A 20820-nucleotide genomic window follows, 5' to 3' on the forward strand; every position below is an offset into this window, starting at 1 on the left:
GCCAGCTTAATTTCTTTTAAATTCAGTCTGGAAAGAAGTTATTCCATAGAAATGTTTGTTGAATAATGTATTTGGATGAAGATTGTTCAATCAGCACTATGAAAGTACAGTGCTTGCAACTGCATGTGAATATATAGTGTAAGAAACTCAAGTACTAGAAGTAGTTCATGGGCTCTTCACAGCAAGCAATCACTTATCAAGCCACATGACAGCAAGGTATATGATCACAACATCAGTTCAATGCAAAAAGTGATTTTCTGAAGAAATCATGACAGCTGGCTTATAGATAACTGTACTGCTTTTGCTGTCAACTTTTAAATAATAGGCTATAATAAAAAAGAAAAAAAAACCCTACACAAAGCTCCTGTAGGAAAAAAATGTCTCAAGTGAACTATTTGATTCTTAGTATTTTGATATGAGATTTAAAAATTTGACTCTTGAAAACTCAAGAGCCTTCTCAGCTGAAAGATGAAAGGATACAAAGGACTTGACCATGAAACTAAAATATAGAATCATATTTAGTTATGCCTCAGAAATAAGTGAGAAAAATATACTGCATATTCACAAATTTTAAATTTTTTGTACTGTTTCACTGCCCTTCTCCTCAAAGTATTGGTATATAAGAACTTGATCAGTTCCAGGGATTTTCCTACTCTTGTGTTTGCACTCATTTGTAGCAAGTTTTTCTTAGAATTTGCCCCTTTAAATAAGGAAGGAATTTTATGTATTATAATGGCTTAGAGGAAGATAAGCAATATTGAATAAATGTTTTGTTTTAAATCTGCTATAAGCTGAGTATAGTGTATTCAAACAAGTAGCAGTGATCCCCAAAGACAGTCCAGGCAATCTTGGTGATTTAGTTGCACCAGCTGAATAACAGCAGTCAAAAAAAAAAAACCCAAAAAACCAAAAACAAACAAACAAAACCCGACAAAAGAAAAGCAAAAACAAAAAACCAACAACAACAAAAAATAACCTAGAAACATAGAAGGAAAGGGAAAAAGACAGAAACTAGATGATATTTACATGCATATGTGTCCTGGAACTGTCAGAGTTGCCAGATTTTTATCTCCTTCTGATAAGTTTGAGGACAGAGATAATTAACTGATTACATTCAAATGGAATGATGACAGGTAAGTACACCCCAGTGGTATCCAGTGGAACGATATGGAGAGCTGAAAAACCTCATCATCTATCACCCTGACATCTGTGAGAGGATTAATTACTGCAGTACAAAAGGAAAAGCTAAAATAAGTCAAAGTACAGTGGGAAGAAATAACAGAAGAGATCACCAGTCCTCCGAGGGATGATCTGAGAATCATCCAAAAGTTCCCAGTTTTGGTCAGAACAGCAGTTTGGAGCTTGAGATGTTCATATAGGTGAAGAAGTTCAAAGAGAAGGATAACCAAGGATTGTTAAGCATCTCCTCCCTTAGCTTGGTAATGTATGTAGGTTGTTTCTAATCAGCAAGAAAAGTAAGGCACTTCTGGAAGCTTCCACAGGGCCAGCCCGAGATTTTAGCCTTTCCCACTGACTTTGTAAAGCAAATCAAGCTGATTTGCTGATTTGCAAATCAAGCTCCATGCTGATGAAATGCAGCAGGGCAAGGGACTGGGAAGGAGAAGTTTGGGTTGACTCATCATGGATCATTAACAAACCTTCTCCTTCTTCCCAGTCCCTTGGTCCACTGCCTATGTATGTTATGAGTTTTTATTGTGTTCACCCAATTTCAAATCCAATACAAAGTTTGAGTTGTCATTCACTTTCCAAAAGCCAAACTCTCTTTAGACAGAATGTGCTTTGGAGCTGTCTTTTGAAATAAGCACAGACTTGCTTTGTAAGAGCCAAAAGACAGGGGACCTAAGACTAGCTCTTCACAGCATCAGGGAATTGAAGCCAAGAGATATTATATCTCAGAATAACCTTTTCCGGGGGATATTTCTGAGAAATTTTCTCCCTTTCCCTGCCTCAATAGAGCCATGGCACAAGAAAAATGCACAAGCTCACCCATTTGTAAAAAAGCAATGAAAAAGGAGACTGGCTGCTGCTCTAGTCCAAACATGACTTAAGAATGATGTAGTTCTTATACTATGTCATTTCCCCTTTTGAACTGAATTTAATTGAGATATAGGTACTTATTTATTCAAACTGGTCAGATGTATTTCTCTACGTGTGCAAAAACACTGGTTCAGATCCCTGAAGAAAGGTATGGGTACCTCAAACGAGAGAAATATTATATCTGTGACCTTTGAAACTCAAATTATATCAACATGTTATGTTAGGGGTCTGAACCTCTGTTGGTTGAACACCTGTATAAAGCTCATGCTGTGCTTCTTATGATTTATCAAATGAGCTCAACAAATACCTATTCATAGTTCCTGTTCTATGTGTTTCTTGGAGGAGATTGAGAAGTTCCTCAGGAAAAAAACCCTGATTTTCTTCTGATCTGTTGGTGAGAATTAATTGCAATAGACAGATTTCTGTTTTCTTCTTTAAGAGAGTGAGCAAGTTTATGAATATATACTTTCTTTCTGATGTTTCTCAGGATGCAAATATCTCAAATAATTTTTAGTCCTGAACATACAATTTACACATGCAGTATTTTGAACTCAGTGTTTTCCAATTTGAAGTTGGTGTTTTCCACTTTGCTATTTGCATATGTGCAGCTACATTCTATTTCCTCTTTTTCCTTCTTATCTCAATCCTAACCAATGAAAATATTTGGATATTCATCTCTACTCTGGAAGGGAAACAAATAGTGTAAACATAGAAATGAACAAGTGTTTGAGGGATTGAAAGGTGATGACTAAAACTAAACAGAGGAAGTAAAGACTTTAGAAGGACCTTAAAGGACACAGGGAAAAATGAGAAAGAAAATAACAGTATGTAAAAAAAAAAGGGATCCACACGGGAGTGAGAGAAAGCAAATGGCAGGGAAAGAACAAAGCAGAACTGACTAAAGTGAGATTTCAAAGTGAAGCTTCACCTATCTCCGGGTATCAGCAGTGTGGAATCTTGTTTGTTGGGTTTGATTTTTTTTTTTTTCCTAAATGCCTTCATAAGGAAAGGGAGAAATTTTATTTGCAATATTATCACAAAAGAAGTATGTGTCTGACAAAACCAATAAGGTGCATTGAAATGTTTGTTTATTATAGTAAATATGTGAATTAACCCATCTTGATTTCATTGGTATATATTTGCAATAACAGCAGAAACAGCAGCAAAAATAGTGGGATTTTTAGAGGAAGTGGCAAGAAATATGAGTGATAAATGTAGAATTAATGTTTTTTTCTAAAAAGGAAAAGAAAAAGAAGTATTCAAAGGAGAAGGAAAAAATAAAAGATACAAAATGAGAAATAATTGAATTCAAATATGACACAGGCAAAGGGGGTGGAAGAAGATAAAAAATAGAATATAATTACCTACCAATCACTTTTTAAATTTATGAATTGTATCATCCATCTTAATCTCATCAGAATATCACATCTGAGTGCCTAAAGGCCAGAGAGGGTTTAATTTCACCCCTTCTCCCCAAGAGGCAATTAAGAAATGATGATGTCAAGTCATTGTTCCTGTTTAGCACTTTGCATCTACTTTTCCTGTGGCAGAAAAAGAACTGTTTTGCAGTGGAGCATTCAGTGCATGGATCTCAGTTCAGCAATAGCAGCTTTGGAAGTCTGCATTGCTGCCCCACTTTGTTTACCAGTTTGTTTACCTCTACTGGGAAAAGAGACCAGCCAAAGTAAATCCCATGGATCTGTGAGACTTTCACTTTCCTCTCCTCTCAAAAGCCCAATTAAACCCCACTGTAGCCACCACTCATATTACTACTCTGATTTCTGATGATAAAAGATCCCTGTCTTTTCACACACAGGCTGAATATTTGAGAAGGATTTATCTCCTTTCAATGTGGGAACAAGAAAAATTTTAGGAGTGAAAAACCCTCTGACCACTGAAAAGCTTATGAGCATCAGAAACTCTGGTTTCAAGATGGTCTATGCTTTTCTCTGATGTAACTGATATTCATTATGAGTATTTTGGTCAATGTAAATTTTGGCTCCTTGCAAAAACATAGGTATTGTGAGAGAGAAATGGCACTTTGAAAATAATAAATCTTAGAAATTATATTAACATGAGCCTAATTTAGATTTTTAATATTTACAAATATTCAAAGCTATTTTCACATTAATATATATAGAATTTTTTAAAATAAACCTTAAAACTCATGTCTCTATGAAGATTTATATGGAACATTATTTATACACTTAACTAAGCTCTAGTGACCTCCCACCCAGATATCCTCAAATGAGGAACAAACAGGATAAGAAATATTGAGGGGAAGACAGATTAGCCTTCAGGAGTATTTTGTAACATTGGAGAAACTGTCCTTGTGACATTAATTAAATGAAGGCTGAGTATTACGATAGAGAAGACAATAAATAAATAGGAATAAAAGTAATCCCAGGTTATAATCCTATTATAAACTCCAACAGGAGGGAAAACTTTTCTCCAGACCTTGCACGAAGGTGGGAAGTCATATTTCAAGAAAAGATAGGTACAGTGTGGCATTTCCATTGACACATTTTACTTTTCAAATTACCCAAAATTATTCAGAATAAATTAGCACTGTTGTGCTGTCAGAATCAAAGAAGGTGAAAAGCTTCCTGATTACTGCTAGAAAACCAGCAAAAGTGAAGATTGGAGTTTTAGTGGCATTTATGAGAACATCTGTCCTGGGATCCACAGGGCTGGCAGTGCTGGTTTGTGTACCTAGCAGAGAGGAAATTACATCATGGAGAGCAGCAAACTGGGCAAGGATGGCTGCATGGCTAGCAGAGGACAGGCAGTATGTTAGAAATAGCAGAGCTCATACCCAGCATCCTGCTACTGATTTGGTCAGTAGAGCCTCTGAACAATGCAGGCAAAAGGAAAGGCATGACAAAGCAGACCGGCAGTTGAAACTCAGAATGTCTGTGGTAGTTCTTTCTGATTCACATGCCGAAAGACTGATAGTGAGAAGCTTGCCAGCTTCATGAACATGCTACTGAGATTGAAATTAAAAGTCCCTTAATTTCTGCAGCAAAATACAAAAATACAGCAAAATACTGGTTTTCCTGGACACAGAATTGTGATAAATTCTGACCCAAAAAAAGCAAGCACAATGGCACTAAAAAAAAAAAAAAATTGGAGAAGACAATGAAGACAACGCTGGTTTTTCATGCAACTGGTATGAACAACTGCACTAATCACTATTTTTCTTCATACTTGTAATGATTCTGGTCCTGCCACAATTTCTGGCCTTATACAATCTGCAGACAGTATTCTCCCATTCATGTTGTCCCCATTTCATGTAACTTGAAAAGTTCCAGGAGAAACGTACTGGTGAACTCAGTCTTATTGTCAATCATATAAACACTTCTTAGACAATGAAATCTCAATGACATTATTCTTATGATTTTTGGGGGCACAAATAATAATTGCCAAAACATTCATTGGGTTTATTGATCTGCTTTCTGGAATAAACTAGATATAGAAATAAATCTACTGTAATTTGGTGAGTGATGTTTTTTTGTAAAATAATAATGAGAAATCTTTTTTAAAATGTATCTGAAAGAGCAGGCTAGATCCGAAGAGAATACAGAAGATTATTTTAGGGTGGGATAGGATGAAATCCAAAGACCAGGGTAAGATCAAAAAACAAATAGAAATCTGTATATACTGTGGAAGAAGTCATGAAAATAAATTGAAGCTTGAGGGAAGGATGGAATGGAAAAGGACAAAACTAATAATTTATTTACCAATCCAGTCATTTAAAATTCTAATCGATGTACCCATCTATCTCACTCTATGCTGTGTGTAACAAAACTTTCATCAATACAACATAAAGACGTCAAGTCCTTCAGCTTTGTCCTCTTGCCCTTCAAGGACTGGAGGATAGTATTAATGATTGTTCCTGCCTCAGATCTCCCTCTCTTGAAGGTGAAGAAGCTAAGCAAAGGCTGTTATCATCTTTGGCTCTGGTCCCTTTACTTCAGACTGTCTTTAGAAAACGGTTTGGAGCTCACTGGGGAAATGATCAGCTTAAAAAACCAAATACCCCTACCAATCACCCCTCAATAAACCAGTCTCAGACCAACTCATTTTTTACAGGACACTTTTTTTTCCCAAAGTTGCCAGCTGGAAGAGCTGTCGCTGTGTGGCTGTTCTGACCCTGGTCCATGTTGGCAGAGCAGAGTGCTGCTGTGACATGAGCATTATATTTCCCACCTGCTTCTCTCTAGGGACTTTTGTGTCCTTCTTGATTCAGCACCACAGTAGTGGACATTACAGAAGCTTTAGTTTTACAGTACAACATACTGTGCCTCCAAATGCTGTGTTTGTGAAATTAATGACTCTCCCTTATGCTTTGAAGTCTGAACCCCTGGTTTACATGTGCTAATAATCATATCATTTCATATCACACAGACATCCTCTTATGTCTTCTATTAACACATAGCTCATTCTCAAAAATATTTTAAGGTACCAATTAAAACCATTTATATGTGGTATAAATGTATCATTTATCACTCTTTATCTAATAATGTTAAACAGTCATTTTTTTTCAAAGAATTTGATAAACTGATTACTCTTGTGTTTCAAAGACTGAGGCCACTTAACTCCAAGAATAAGTGAATCATTCTGCTCATTAATTTTATAGGTGGGACTGAAACTCTCACCACAGTAATTTATAAGCTGAGAACTTTAGAACAGATTTATCAAGCACATTATTTGATAAAACATGATAGGATTTGTTAAATATATTTCATCAACCTCATGTGAAACTTCATAGTAATATAAAATTTTAAAAGAAAACAGCCATAGAAACAACTCATAGTAATGTTGCTCAAAGCAATAACAAATCATGACAATAAAGGCAAATCTATGATCAGAATGGTCAACTCAACAAGAGTGAGATTTTCTAGAGGTAGTTCTATGTACCTACATCATGTTACAGTGTAATCACCATCCGGGTAATCCAATTTCAAGGAAAAAACAAATATGCATAACATATATTTCAAACAAAATTATCCATTTATAAATAGGTATTTAATCACTATCTTGTTACAGATATACTGGAATCCTAAAACAAATAAACCTCATTCAGAATGCAATTTGATTATATCAGTTTGCTGTATGTTTCCAAATCTTAATTTTCCCTCATGTTATAATCCAGTTGGCTTTTCCAGTTTGAAAGTACAGTCTTTTTCCATGTAACACCAGTTATGACTTGCACAACATGTTTTTAGTCAAATTTTAACCTTCTCAGGTAAAAAATCCTTTACTTGAGAGATTATACTTGTGATCTCTGTACATTCTTGTCTGTTTTAGTCCTCATTTTCTTCAATTCAAACAGGTCATAAAACTTTCAGTCTTAAACTGATAATCTGAAATCACAAAGCAATCTAAAACTGATTTCTTATTTAAGTACATTATTCTCATTCAATACATTTTGGTTCTCATTCTGTATTAAGCAGGATAGCAGGAGCTGGAGTGGTGCACAAATAAGGCAAAAATGCACATTATTTCAGGTGGTCTGAAACACGAAGGAGGACTAGTCACAGAAATCTCTGCAAGATGAAAGTTATCATTTAAGAAAAAAAAAACCAGTGAAACAATACATATGAGTCTTGATTTCATATCTCTTACTGAAAAGTGTTTCTCTCAAGCCTGGGACTTGGAGGCTTATCTTCCAAATGGCATTTAAAATGCAGGCAAAGGTTCCTAAATGCCAAATTCAGTTTTGAATTGACTATGATCAGGATAATTGAGTGCATGGAAGGAAATGCCCCAGCTACAACTAAGGATGCTGCAACTTTCACATCTTTACTTTGAGATGTTGACAGTATCAGCAGAATTTGAACTACAAAACTGGAAAGATACAGGATTAAGGAAGAAATAATGGATTTAATAGCAGTTAGGTAAACCTCTATCATAGCATCCCTGAAAGTATCTGCATAACATTGGATCGTTTTTCTGTGTTTCCCCAGAGAAGTAATTAACAGAGCTGAGGTCACCACGGAGAGTACTAGAGGGAAAAAGCAACCTAGAAAGTAAAGAAGCAGCAAGGAGAGAGATGATCTCTCTCAGTCCATGATATGAGCTGTGCTATTTTCTCTGCAGTTCCCTGTTAAGCTGCATAGGTAAGGGCTGGGTGTAATCCATAGTAAAGGAAGAGAAGTCATAGAAGAGATCACCAGCGATCCTAGAAGAAGCCATGGGACTATCTCAGCTATTCTGCGCTTGATTTGCAGCAGCAGCCAGTGGGCAATATTGATTATTTTTGTACAGTACAGGACATAGAGCCAGGTACTGAACCACAAGCTGCTATGGTTTACAAACATCCCCACCACATCAAAGTCCTTATACACTGAAGCCAATTTAAACACATCTGCAAAGTAGAGACTGTGGATGTGCATCAGGACCATCACCTGCAAGATAAATCTTGATGTGCTCAGAAAGATTAGAATCATATCAGCAGAAGATATTTTTTTTTTTTTTGCTTTTGATCCAATTAATGATATGAACAGTTGTAAAAAATCCATTTCCAATAAATCCAATAACAACTTCAATAGCTACAATGCTTATTGAAACAATAAGAAGTGGTGGCAACTTCTTGTTGCTTTGGTCACTTCTGCCTGATTGGCCTGTGTAGCTGTGCAGGAAGTTGAGCAGTTCTGAAGGTATGTGACTAGTCCCAGCTACTGCCTGCTCACCTTATATCTAGGAACAAAATGACATCTGGAAATGACAGTGAGAAATTATTGATGTTTTTCCTGAATGTACAAATTAGAGAAAGATTTAATAATTAACTCTAACCTTCTACATGCATAAGATTTGGCTATGCTTTTTCTTAGGGGTGTGAAACAGCCAGCTGTATTAACCGACCCATCTTGTGTCCAACTGTTTACATTCTTGTCTAGAGTGACAGAAAGCTCAGTGGCTCTCTGGTTATAGCAGCACCTGACAGTGTGGAGGAGGATGCAACATGAAACCCAAAAGAGGCACCAGTATATCTCATCAAAGGCATCTTATATTGTAACACGTATCTTTCAGGCTGCATTTAAGGTTTATAAATTATAACTAGACCAATTAGTTGCAACCACTTTAACAAGAAGAAAATTAGACAGCCTCCAGCCCTATTCACAGAGGAGCACTCCAGACAACAAGGCTGTCTTTATCCAAGGATTATTGCTGCATTTAGCTGACCACTTCTTATATGTAGTCACATATATGGGATCAAAAGATGATAGTATCTGATGTGCAGAGGACAGACTAGTCAAGTAGGGCAATCCACCTAGCAGAACCCTGTTAAAAACCCCACCCTCTGCAGCTGTTTGGCTCTCTCAGCTTCTATCTCACCAGCTTGCTATGCAGTTTGATACTGAATTTAGACCCGTTCTGCTTTATAGACTGAAAATGTGTCATCCATCTTCATTCATGTCTTTGTGTGAGGCTGTAAATGAGCACAGTCCAGAATAGAGGTGGGCCTCACTGATCTGCATCCTGCATTAGTCTTTATTTATAAACAAATATGTCCAGTTTAGAGAACAGTGTGATTTCACCTTCTCAGTCCTGGATGCATGAATCCAAGTTATGAATACAGTATTGGAAAATTTATATTATCAATATATTATTTCTTGAAATAGAGAAATATTAAATACAATGAGGACTGTGACTACAGAGTGAGAAGCAGCTGACATAGTTAGGCCACTGCAAACAGTCCGAAATTTTATTTGGCAGCAAAATATTTACTTATTTTGTGGGAAAGTTGATATATATTTCTGGAGTTCATTTCTTGACAGAGTAAAATCTTTCAAAGTAAAAGATAGATTGAGTTTCTAATCTGGGCATGGCAAGAATTGTCAATTGGATTTACTTATCAATACTTTCATGCTTCAAGTTTTTGTTGAATTTCTAAGACCACAAGTTAATAGGTATTCATTAACCTATCGAAATTAAAATCTAGACTTAAATTCTTCATAGTTTTTGTTTCTGTCAATCAAAATTGCATTAAACTTAGATTTCATTTTAGGTCCTTGTAATCTCAAAATTAAGAGCTTTTGTCTCTAAAGAATGAACATAATTTTGGCATCACAGCACTGCAAATTGTAAAAAAATAATTGAGACATATTTACAAAACACTGTATATAAGTTTCAGATTTAAAAAGTCTAAATGAATAAAACAAGCAAACAAATTTAAACTAAGAAAACATTGACATGCTTATTTTTTTAACATTCTTTACCAGAAGTATTGAAGAGTGGAAAAGACACATCTTATTAAGGAAAAAAAATTCATAAAGTCTAACTCAATGGCTACTGTGTATTTTAAAGCTATATGCCTAGAGCTTCTTGCATACAAAATATGCATTACATAACTATAGTAGTCAGTTACTTCAAAAATGTAGTTTTAAAGTTACTCAAGGGAACCTGAAAGTAACACTTCATTTTTACGTACCTATGAAATACAGCACTGCAATTATGAAGTGGGAGAATCTAAACCAGAAAATACATTCTAGAAAAGTGCATGACTGAAGCAAATTCCCAGAGGTTCCAACAGCTACAAAATTCTGTTCTATCTTTGTATCAAAAACTAGAATTTGAAAGACAACCATATCTGAGCTTTACCTGCTTGTTTGATTTTCCTGTAAGTGGGAACAATTTACTGAGAACAAAGTAATATTCCTACAAAAGAACATTCCACCATGGTGAACTCCCACGAACTTCTTCAGAAAGTAGCTGACACTCGACCTATGCACCCTGGTGGTATTTAATCCTCAGCTCAGGTAAAGGAAAGAGCCTCAGTGCTCTGTCAGGGACCTCAGTCTAATATGCTCTGCTCTCAGGAATGGCTTCTAAATTTTCTCTTGCTTTGTGCCTCAGTAACTCAGCAGCTCCACAACAAACTGCTATGATCTCCAAGGGTTTTCCAGAGGATGAGTTCACTCATGGATGATGGTGGCACACACCAGCAGGGATGAAGATAAAAAAGGTTGGTTTGTGTGTCGCTGCAACTTGACCACACCTGACGCTGGCTCCAGACTGGAAATGATCATCATTTCATCCCCTAGTATGCAGATTCTTGAAAGTGCTCATTCCCCTTATTGCTCTTTCCTGACCTCACAGTTAGGGTTGTCACATTTATGCTCATTAGCAGACCTCCATTTGGACTACAGAGTAAATCATCATGGTCAGGCCAGATTTATCTGGCAGAAAAGACACAAGGGATCCTAAAATATATCCGACTTCCTTGAACTTACCCTCTGAGAGAGCACTTGAGTGAATTAATAAAAGCAATTGAGCCACAAAGTAAAGCAGACTGGATTCTTAAAAATAATCACAGTACAATGTTAGCATGACACAAATTATAAAGACTAAAGTGTCTGAATTCAACAATTTCCCTTGAAACATAAATCTCACTTTATGAGAAGAAAGAAGACCCAGAGAAGTCGGGTTCAGCTCACAGATAGCAACTTTCCTCCTTTGATTCATACATTCCAATTATCAACAGTAATGTTTCACACAATCCATATAAGGGTTTTAACTGTTGAAGTAGCAGAGAAATTTTTGCAGCAGAACAAGCAGCTTCTAAATCTTGTGAAGCTCAAATCTTGTGAGCCTGTTCAGCTTATACAAGATCCACAATGCACCAGTTAGTAGTATCTGGTTGATATTTTGGTATTTTACTGTGAGCAAGAAGTGCATTAATACAATCCTGAAAGATTTATTTCTGATATTGTTCAGAAAAATGCATGCCTTGGAAATGTTGCTAATGAATCATCCAACTATGGTCACAGCTCCACAAATTTTAGTGAAAATTGCCTATGGCATCATTGAGGATAGAAGAAATTATAGCATGCAATTTCTTCTCTTAAATTTGTTGCTACTATTTTTTGAAGAACTGGCTGGTGTGATGTGACAGATACTCAGACTGCCACCACCCTTCAATATCCTCATTCAGCTCTCATGCTGCAATATATCATTTGGGGTCATCATGAGCACCAACCAAAATGCAGATAAAATTTAAAAATTTAAGACTTTATAATGTGATAGCTCTGGCACACTCAGAAAACAAAAGAAAGAACCAAAACTCAATGTGTTAGAGATGCACAGGTTTCAGGGAGTCTGTACAGCACCTTTCAATGTCTAAAGTCACTAAAGAGAGTTAGACAGGGACTTTTGACAAGGATGTGGCTTGTCATAGGACAAGGGGTAATGGCTTTTAACAAAAATAGGATATATTTAGTTTAGATATTACAAAGAAGTTCTTTCCTGGGATTGCAGTGAGGCACTGGAACAGGCTGTCCAAAGAGGTTGGGGTGTCCCCATCCCTGGATGTGCTCAGGGTCAGGCTAGATAGAGCTTTGAGCAGCCTGATCTGCTGGAAGGTGTCCCTGCCCATGGAAGTGGGGGTTTGCACTAGGTGGTCTTTTAAAGACTCTCTTAACTCAAATAATTCTATAATTCTGCAATAACTCAGTGATGGGATCCTATTGTCTTCCTCCTGTCTCCTGTCTAAAGACAAAAGAATAATACCTAGATGTAATTCTGGAATTTTATTTTGAGATTATATCCAGAGAGAAAAATCACAGAATTTCAATTTTTAACCTACATCTGAATGATACTATGATTTTGTTTGGCAAGTGTTGACCATTTGCTCATGACTAGTGTGTAATTCTATAAAACCGGAATTACAGGATTTGCAAAACAATTCAAGAAACAAAGAATGAATATTGCCTAGATCACAAAGATTCCATTTCCTCATGAAAAGAGACAAGGATGTGAGAATAATTTATTATTGTTTGCTTATCCCATGTGATAGAAAAAAAAAAGAAAAAGAAAAATGTTTTATTTTGTATTAGAGGAAGGACACTGCTTTCCAAACAATGATAGTCAATTGAATTCTGGTGGTGTAAGTGGTTACAAGAGCCTCATGACATTTGTTCACCTCTACATCATGATGTCCTTAGCAAATAAGCTCTTTACAACCTGTAGTAAATTGCACACAACATTTATTGTATCGTAAAGTCCATCTCTGATGGAAACCTCTAAGCACCAGTATAAGACAGTGAAGTACAACTAGTATTAAGATCCTTATACTAAGATAATTGAGCAAAAGTACCACGGGAGAATGCATCTTGTAAAGGATGCACAAACTGACCTACAAAAGAAAGCTTGCAAAGATTGTATAGCAGAGCCATCAACATCTGTCTTAACAAACATGGCCAGAATCAGCACTTTTGATTCTACTAATGGCTGATAGCATCTGCAACACTTTTAAAAATGGTTTATCAAGTATTCCTCATGTGTTTGACAAGGTATAGAAGGCTTGTGAACCTCAATAAAATATCCCATCTGTGGAAAATAGCAATAAATTATGCTGCTGTTTAACACATTCCAGACTTTGTATTGTACAAAGAAATAATGTTGCAAAATATTTCAAAAATGAGTGTGAAAGGGTGATAATCTATTTTACCATTAATTTGCAAGTTGTCATGCTGCTGTCCTTACTGTACTGGAGATAATGTACTGTTAATTTCAGTAACACAAAATTCTTTATTGTTTCTTTTACAAATGACTGTCAAAATGCAAACCCCAACAGACTCAGGTAATGGAAAGAATCCTCTGAAATTCAAAGGGTCAAGAAGATCAAACCATGTAAAACACATGAAAAGGAAGACCCAACTTTATTTTTAAAGAGGTAAGAATGCACACACATCCTAAAAGAAAGGAGCAAGCAACAGCTACAAGCTAGTAATGATTATCAGTTGCTCCTTGCCATGGTCAAAAGGAGATTAATATAAATGTCCATTAATTCAAGGCAGTATTTGTAAAGATAAGTTTATGGCTTATACCACATGAAGTGTGAAATGTTTGTAGACCTCCTCTGATCATGTTGTTTCTGTTATTAAGAGAGTCAATATGTCCAAAGGAATGGAATGCTTTATTGAGCCAGATTTCTCTGCAAAACAAATACCATTAAAGACTGTGAATCTGGTTTCCTCTAATAAGGAAAATGTTAAAATTGCACACTAAAAGTTGAAAAATTATAGGACAGTATTCTCAACTGGTCCAGCTTCTCTGTGGATTCAGGAAATGTTCTTTTCTTCTTTCCCCTTCTCAAAGGGTGCTTTTTTTCTTTGGCTTAAACAACTCTTGTTGAAATAGGAATTGTTTTTCATATGTCCTTAACAAGGCTGAAAGGTCAGACAGCTGCTTCTAGTTTGTCTTTTCCCAAACCATAGCTGCAAGTAAAGGCCTCTTATTTTCCATATCCATTACATTTCATGGTTAGTGCATGCCTTTCCACACCACTGGATTTTCCTGTTCACAAAGTTGTCAGAGACTACAGTGAAACTTCATGCAGTGATCCTTGCACTAGACTCAGCACTTACAATTTGTGCTTAGCTTCATCCAAAGAATAAATACACATTTCTTACACAGGTGACAGACTTGTATATTGGAGCATACATTTTAAGTCGTTTCTTTATCTTGCATTACATTTCAGATACCCTGCCATCACCAGCAGTTGTCAATTTCATGTCCCCAGTTTGGAAATAGCATTTTTAAAAGCTATCTCTTGTCATTACATTCTTTTTATTGTACACCTTGTCTTACGATTGCTTATAAACTACCGGCACCCAAAGATAAGCACAATCCTCATAATGGATTTTTGTTATGAGTTAGGTTACTTTACTTAATCACAGTTTGCGTAGATAAAGTACATGAAACAGAACCCCTCTTTTCATTTCCACTCCCACTTCAGCTGCCTTCCTTCACTCTCTGTTTATCCCTGAATAATGAAAAAAGCAGTAGGAAGTGATAAAAATAGCATAATTTAAAAGAAATTAAGTATAAAGTGCTAAAAATTACTTTAATCTTACACTGCAGTGGTGGACTGAAGAAAGGAAACATATCAATGAATTAAATCCCTTTCTTAAATGTAAAAAAAAACCCTGCCTCATGACAATACTTTTTAATGTTCAGGTGAACTAGTTTAATGTAAACCGCTTCATATATTTTACACTTAAAAGAAATGGTCTTTGACATTCTTTTAGGAATGATGTTGTAGTCTTTATATTATAGTTAAAATTAAGAAAATTTAAATCTATGATTCCTGTTGCAATGAATCTATCAAATAGAAGCACTCAGTGAAAATGTTATGTGATGTGATGATATCATTAAAGAATTTGACATCAGGATGCTGCATAAGCAACCCCAAATAAATAATTTTTTCATTAAAAAATTTTAAGGGCTTACTTTTGCCAAAGCTATAACTTTAATGTAAATGTGCCTTTTAGTACATATAAGTATTAAGACCATAAGGCTTTTTTCAGGCCATCACCACTTCAGCACCATTGGCAAACAGCCCCACACTGACTGATGTTGGGTTCACTTGTGTTTGTATAGCCACTGTGCCATTTTGACAGCCAACTACAAATCCCTTTTTCAATACCCTGCACCTGTGATGCAGATTTAAATTAATCCTGATTTTCATGGCTTACTAACATTGACTCCAGCAGAGAGAGACTGTTATTGGAAAAATTCACATTGGAGTCCCTCTTCATAAGCAGTATGAAGAAAGCAAAAGTGTGTTTCTTGATAATATTTTCTTTTTATGTACACCCATCTGAGTTACAGTCTTTGTACAGTGCTGAGGCTGGGTTCACTCAGGTTTTTAGTTTGGATTCCAAATGTAAAGAAAATAAAAAAATAAACACTTCAGTCACTTATTTTGCAGTAAGCAGACACCACATTACTGGGATCATTTGCTTGGGGTAGCACAGTACAATAAAACCCAAGATAACTGTGTCCAGATATTATTTCTCAGTGTCCTATCAGCTTTTTAACTTCACAATCATGAAATGTTTCGTTGTGTGATTACTAGAGCTAGGAGCGAATGACGCATGAATTAGAAAGCTGACAAACGCTTGAGAAAGTTCTCAGCACAATGACACATCTGCTTATTCTATTCATAGAGCAAAAAATTGCATTATTCCCAGGGAAGGATGGAGACAAATGAGGGTGCCTTCCTAGGACTGACTTGAAACATTCAAAATTACAAAAAATCTTGCACATTTTCCCCCTATGTTTTATGTTAAAATCCAAAAAACACAGGATCAGTTTATCCAGTTGGAAATTAATTTCTGCATATGGACTTTTCCTGGGACAGTTACAGTCATGCTTCCATAAAATGAATTATTAACTGAACTCTTCAGCAAGGGAGAATAGACAATTGTGGAGGTTATAATTTGTGGGTGCATAAAAAACTCTTATATGAAGATCAGTGGGGTTGGTGATTTATTGTCTCTTCCAGTACACAAAATAAGTGACATCAGACGAAAGAGAAGTTAAGCAAGCAAAATAAGGTGATTTTCCACATAACACAGAGGGAAGATGTGGAACTCCTTGTCATAAGATATATCTGCAAGAAAAGTCTGCATGGATTCAAAGGATGAACAGACAAGCACATAGGAATGAAATCAATTGGGTGTTACCTAAATACATAAAAACCATTTCTGGTTCACATAATTCCTGTAAAAGTTTAATGTCTAGGAGAGTAATAGGAGCAAGTAGAATTTATATTTCCCCAGTTTGTGCAACCTTCCCTCAGCTCTCTGCTGGCTATCAAGGAGAGGTAATTGCAAAGGCAGAACTTGGGTCCCAAATAATGTGACTGAAATAACGCTACTGTCTTAACCTGACACATGATATCTTTTAACAGTTTTAAAATTATGATAAATCATGGTTTCAGTTATGTCCAACTAAAAAATACAATCCCAATGCTACATCTATAATTACAGATAATTATATCTGTGGGAAAGGGAGAATTTCAGAAGGCACAGTTACGCTGCAAGATAGGCTGGAAGAGTGGACTAAAGAGAAGCTTATGAAGTTTAACAAGTATAAGGTCTTTCACCTTGTAAAACATAATATAGGAATTCAGCAAGGCTGGGATATATACCTGGCTGGGGAGAAGCTCTGTAGAAAGGGACCAGGAGGTTCTGATGAACATGAACTCCATATAAGTAAATAGGGTACTGCTACAGTAAAGAGAACCAACAGGATCCTAGGTTGCATCAGAGTGCTTCAGCAGCAGATATAAAGAAATCATTGCACCACTCTGCTCAGTGCTTTCCAGACCACACCCGGAAATTAAATTTTGTCCCCTCTATACCCTTTATTATTTAAAAAAAAAAAAAAAAAAAAAAAAAAAAAAAAAAAAAAGGAAGCAGCAAGCGTGAACTGGAGAGGGTCCAGAGAAGAACCAAAATGATTATCCAAGGACTGAAAAGTCTTCCATGTGAGGAAAGGCTGAGAGAACAGCTTTGTTTAGCCTTGAGAAAACAAGACTTAGAGGAGACCTTGTCACCATGATCCAGTATTTACAGACTGTCTTTAAAGATTTCCTTTTACAAGGAGTGCCATGAAATAGATGAGAGCTACAAGTTACTCCTGGGGAGATTCTGGTTTACACTAGAGGAACATTTTTCACAGTGAGAAGATTCAGCCATTGGAATATGCTTAAGTAAGAGGTGCATTCCCAAATGCTGGACACTTTGAAGATTTAGCTGAACAGAGTGCTGAGCCTTCTTGTCTAGACTTGTGGTTTTGCTTTTGCCAAGGAAGGTTGGGTCAGATAATCCTTCATGTCCCCTTCCAACCTGGCATTCTATGATTCCCTGATGGATTCTATTTAGATTAGGAAATGAACATGATCCGAATCCCAGAAAACAGTTTAATCCCATTGTGCCAAAGGCTGCAAGTACATGCACACCAGTAAGAGAAATTTTGTCCCATATAGCATATGGACAAAATTAGTTCCAACTACAATTTTATTGGCTTCAGAATAGCCTCCTAAATGAAACAATTCTGTTCATTCAGAAAGATTCACACTGCTGTTTCAACTCATTGCACTTCATATCCAGCAATAAAACAGAAGCTCAAATTCTGATTCAGTTGTATGACTAGCACAGTAAAATACAGTAGAATTGTTCTTGGTTTACAGTGTAGTAAACAAGAGAATAAATTTCATTTCAGAAATGGCAATTAGTTATTCAATTCAGACCCAATTATTGTTTTTATTACAGAACACCTCATTCTTGCTTTAGATGCTATTTCTAACAGTGTTCAACTATTTTGCATTTAGCATTACTATGCACATCTGTCTAAATCCATAACTTTCACTGGGAAAGAAGGAGCTTTAAAACTCCAGGATCTTTGCTGCAGATTTTCTTTTTCCATACTTCAACTTTTAAAGATTACTAATATTTTGGATGAGAAGAAAGTAGGAATACCCTGAAATTATTGAGAGATTTTTTTCAAATTCTGAATATCAAAACTTGTAATTAGTTTTTATGGCTGGACAGGTCTGATTGTTGAGATTGTCTTAGCACACATAGATTACACATCAGTGATTTATTAATAAAAAAGTAGAATAAGAGTACAATTCAGTGTTCAGATGCATATGAGACTATGCAATGTTTCCCCATGGCAGAGAAGGATTTATCCTGTTTCTATCAGATGATACTGGTTTGCTTATGCCAGAGCTAGTGCCCAGCTAGTTCCCCATCATGGGGATTTTTTTTCACTCAACTGACAGAAAATTTACACTCCAAAACAAGTATGTGCATTCTGCAAACCTAGCAAATTAAATCAGCTCAGTGAAAGCACTGAGATGAGCACCAGAGGCAGCTCCTGTGTGGTGCAGCTGGGAGCAGGGCTGGGCAGGGTCTGCGAGAAGAGAGGGTGAAACTGAGCTGCTCTTTACATCCCCAGCACATGGACACACAGATGGACACAACTGTACCACACAAATACACAACAGCACACTTCTGGCAGGCTGCAACATAATCCTCATAGTGTTTCATAAACAACTTCAGGCACCAATTAACTATTTTGTCTTAAGGTCTCCTGGCCCCCAGACAAGAAAGATGCTCTGTGCTGTAGATCCAGCCAATCTGCTCTGTGTGGAGACACCAGGTCATTTTGGTTATTTTGCTGTAGGGCCAAGAATCCATCTGTGTGTACTAAGCAGCTTAGGCCAATGTGTTCACATTCTGGATGGATTAAAAATAACAGTCCTTGTATGGAAGCTTTTAAATGTTTAAAACCTAACCCTTAGCTATCTGTTATCCCAGATTCATCTTTTATCTATTCTACTTACATTTATTCTGTAATCAAAGTTAAATATGGGGTTCAGATTTAAAAGCTTAATTCTAAATGTTTTAAAACAGTGTTATTTCACCAATTCAGAAGCTTAATATCAGCTTCAATTGAACAAACTTGTATTAGAAGTTACAGAAATGCAGTTTCTCCACTTCTTTCTGTCACTCTTAGACAGACAGTGATTTAAGGGGTAACTTTTCAGTGTGTATTTGAGAGACAGAGATTTGAATCAAGTAAAAATTTATGGACTGAGATCTTCCAGAGTTGTTTTGTGAGACACTGGAAGCAGTTCGGATTTAAGCTATAGATACAACAATTCCAGAGGCTTGTTTAAAACCCAGATAGCCATTTTATTATATTTATTTCCCTCCCATCCCCACTACCCTTCTGCACCTTTATTATGGGTATGGTTCCATCACATCTCCTTCATTCAGGAAAAGCTTGGGTCTGACTTTTACAGTTGGCATTGCTTATCGAGTCATAGCAGCTACATGCTCCTGTTCCACACCCCTCCATTTTCTGGATGAACCAGAAGGTCAGTTTGATGACTGAGGACAGTAAAACCCAATTTGTCATTCTGCTGTACTTCACTAGTCTGCCCTGTTATTTTTAAGTGTCCTTTCCTATGCTGGCATGTTCTTGTCCCCATATTTCACTGCCTCCCAGGGGAACATTCATCCTCTTATCTGATACGACCTTGCCTCCTAGTGACCTGTTCTCATTCTTCTCTCCATCCAGGTACTGCAGGCTTGACTTCATTTTCTGCAGCATTTTCAGTTGTTTTTTTAGGTTTTGTTTTGGTTTGCTTGGGTTTAGAACATATCCTTTTTTATATACATATTGGAAATAAAAGTTTATTAATTCTGTCTCTTTGTGATATCTAGTTAAGCTAGGTTCATTTTGGCTCCAGTTGACAAGAAGAGACCAAGTTTCTGTGCTGCTCTCCAGCACAACTATTTATATATGAATTCATACAGTCAGGACTTCTGCCATGGGATTTGATTATTACAGAAATCAGCAGTGCCCTTGCCTCAATCAACATGGGGGCAGATGGGTAATGATATTTGCCATGTAAGAAACTCATTGGGAAATGGGAGGCATAACAAGGGTTGAGAAGAAAAGTGCTAATGTGAGTAACTGATAACCTGGAGGTACAGAGGGGAGTGTCACACAAACTTAGTGTGATTGCTAGGTTCTGACTCTCATTTTGGCTGAGTTAACAGGTCCTTTCCTTTTATCTTCCATTTAACAGATGGTTATAAAACAAGCAGAGAGATCTCCTGTTTCCCTGTTTGTGGGAAATGCTGTGTCAGGAGCTGGTCACCATTCTTCCCATACAAAGAATTCTGAATTTACATTAAGGTGGGCATTTGAAGTGCTTCCTTCAATCAGGGCTCTGATTCAGCATAATCCTGCACATTAGGGAAGTGTCTTTTCTTTGCATCTGTTAAATATAATTTCTGAAGGCACTAGCTTCTAGTTACACCTCTAGAATCTCTTTCATTAGTGCATTAAGCAATCTGCCTATACTACATTATCCCTCAAAAAGAAAAAAAAAAAACAAAGAAGGTTATATGGGCTTTGAGCAATCCTTATCTGCCAAAGTTGATGGGA

At 36.5% G+C, this 20820-nt stretch overlaps 1 protein-coding gene and 1 pseudogene across 4 annotated transcripts in view; both read right to left on the reverse strand.

The window, feature by feature from the left end:
* Positions 1-20820, reverse strand: part of TENM4 (teneurin transmembrane protein 4) — a 1547070-nt gene that overhangs the window by 1396789 nt on the left and 129461 nt on the right. The gene's annotated exons all lie outside the window — the stretch shown is intronic.
* Positions 1656-8929, reverse strand: LOC110473572 (taste receptor type 2 member 40-like; annotated as a pseudogene).

This window comes from Lonchura striata, chromosome 1 (genome assembly GCF_050655825.1).
Source record: "Lonchura striata isolate lonStrDom1 chromosome 1, ASM5065582v1, whole genome shotgun sequence".
Taxonomy (NCBI): domain Eukaryota; kingdom Metazoa; phylum Chordata; class Aves; order Passeriformes; family Estrildidae; genus Lonchura; species Lonchura striata.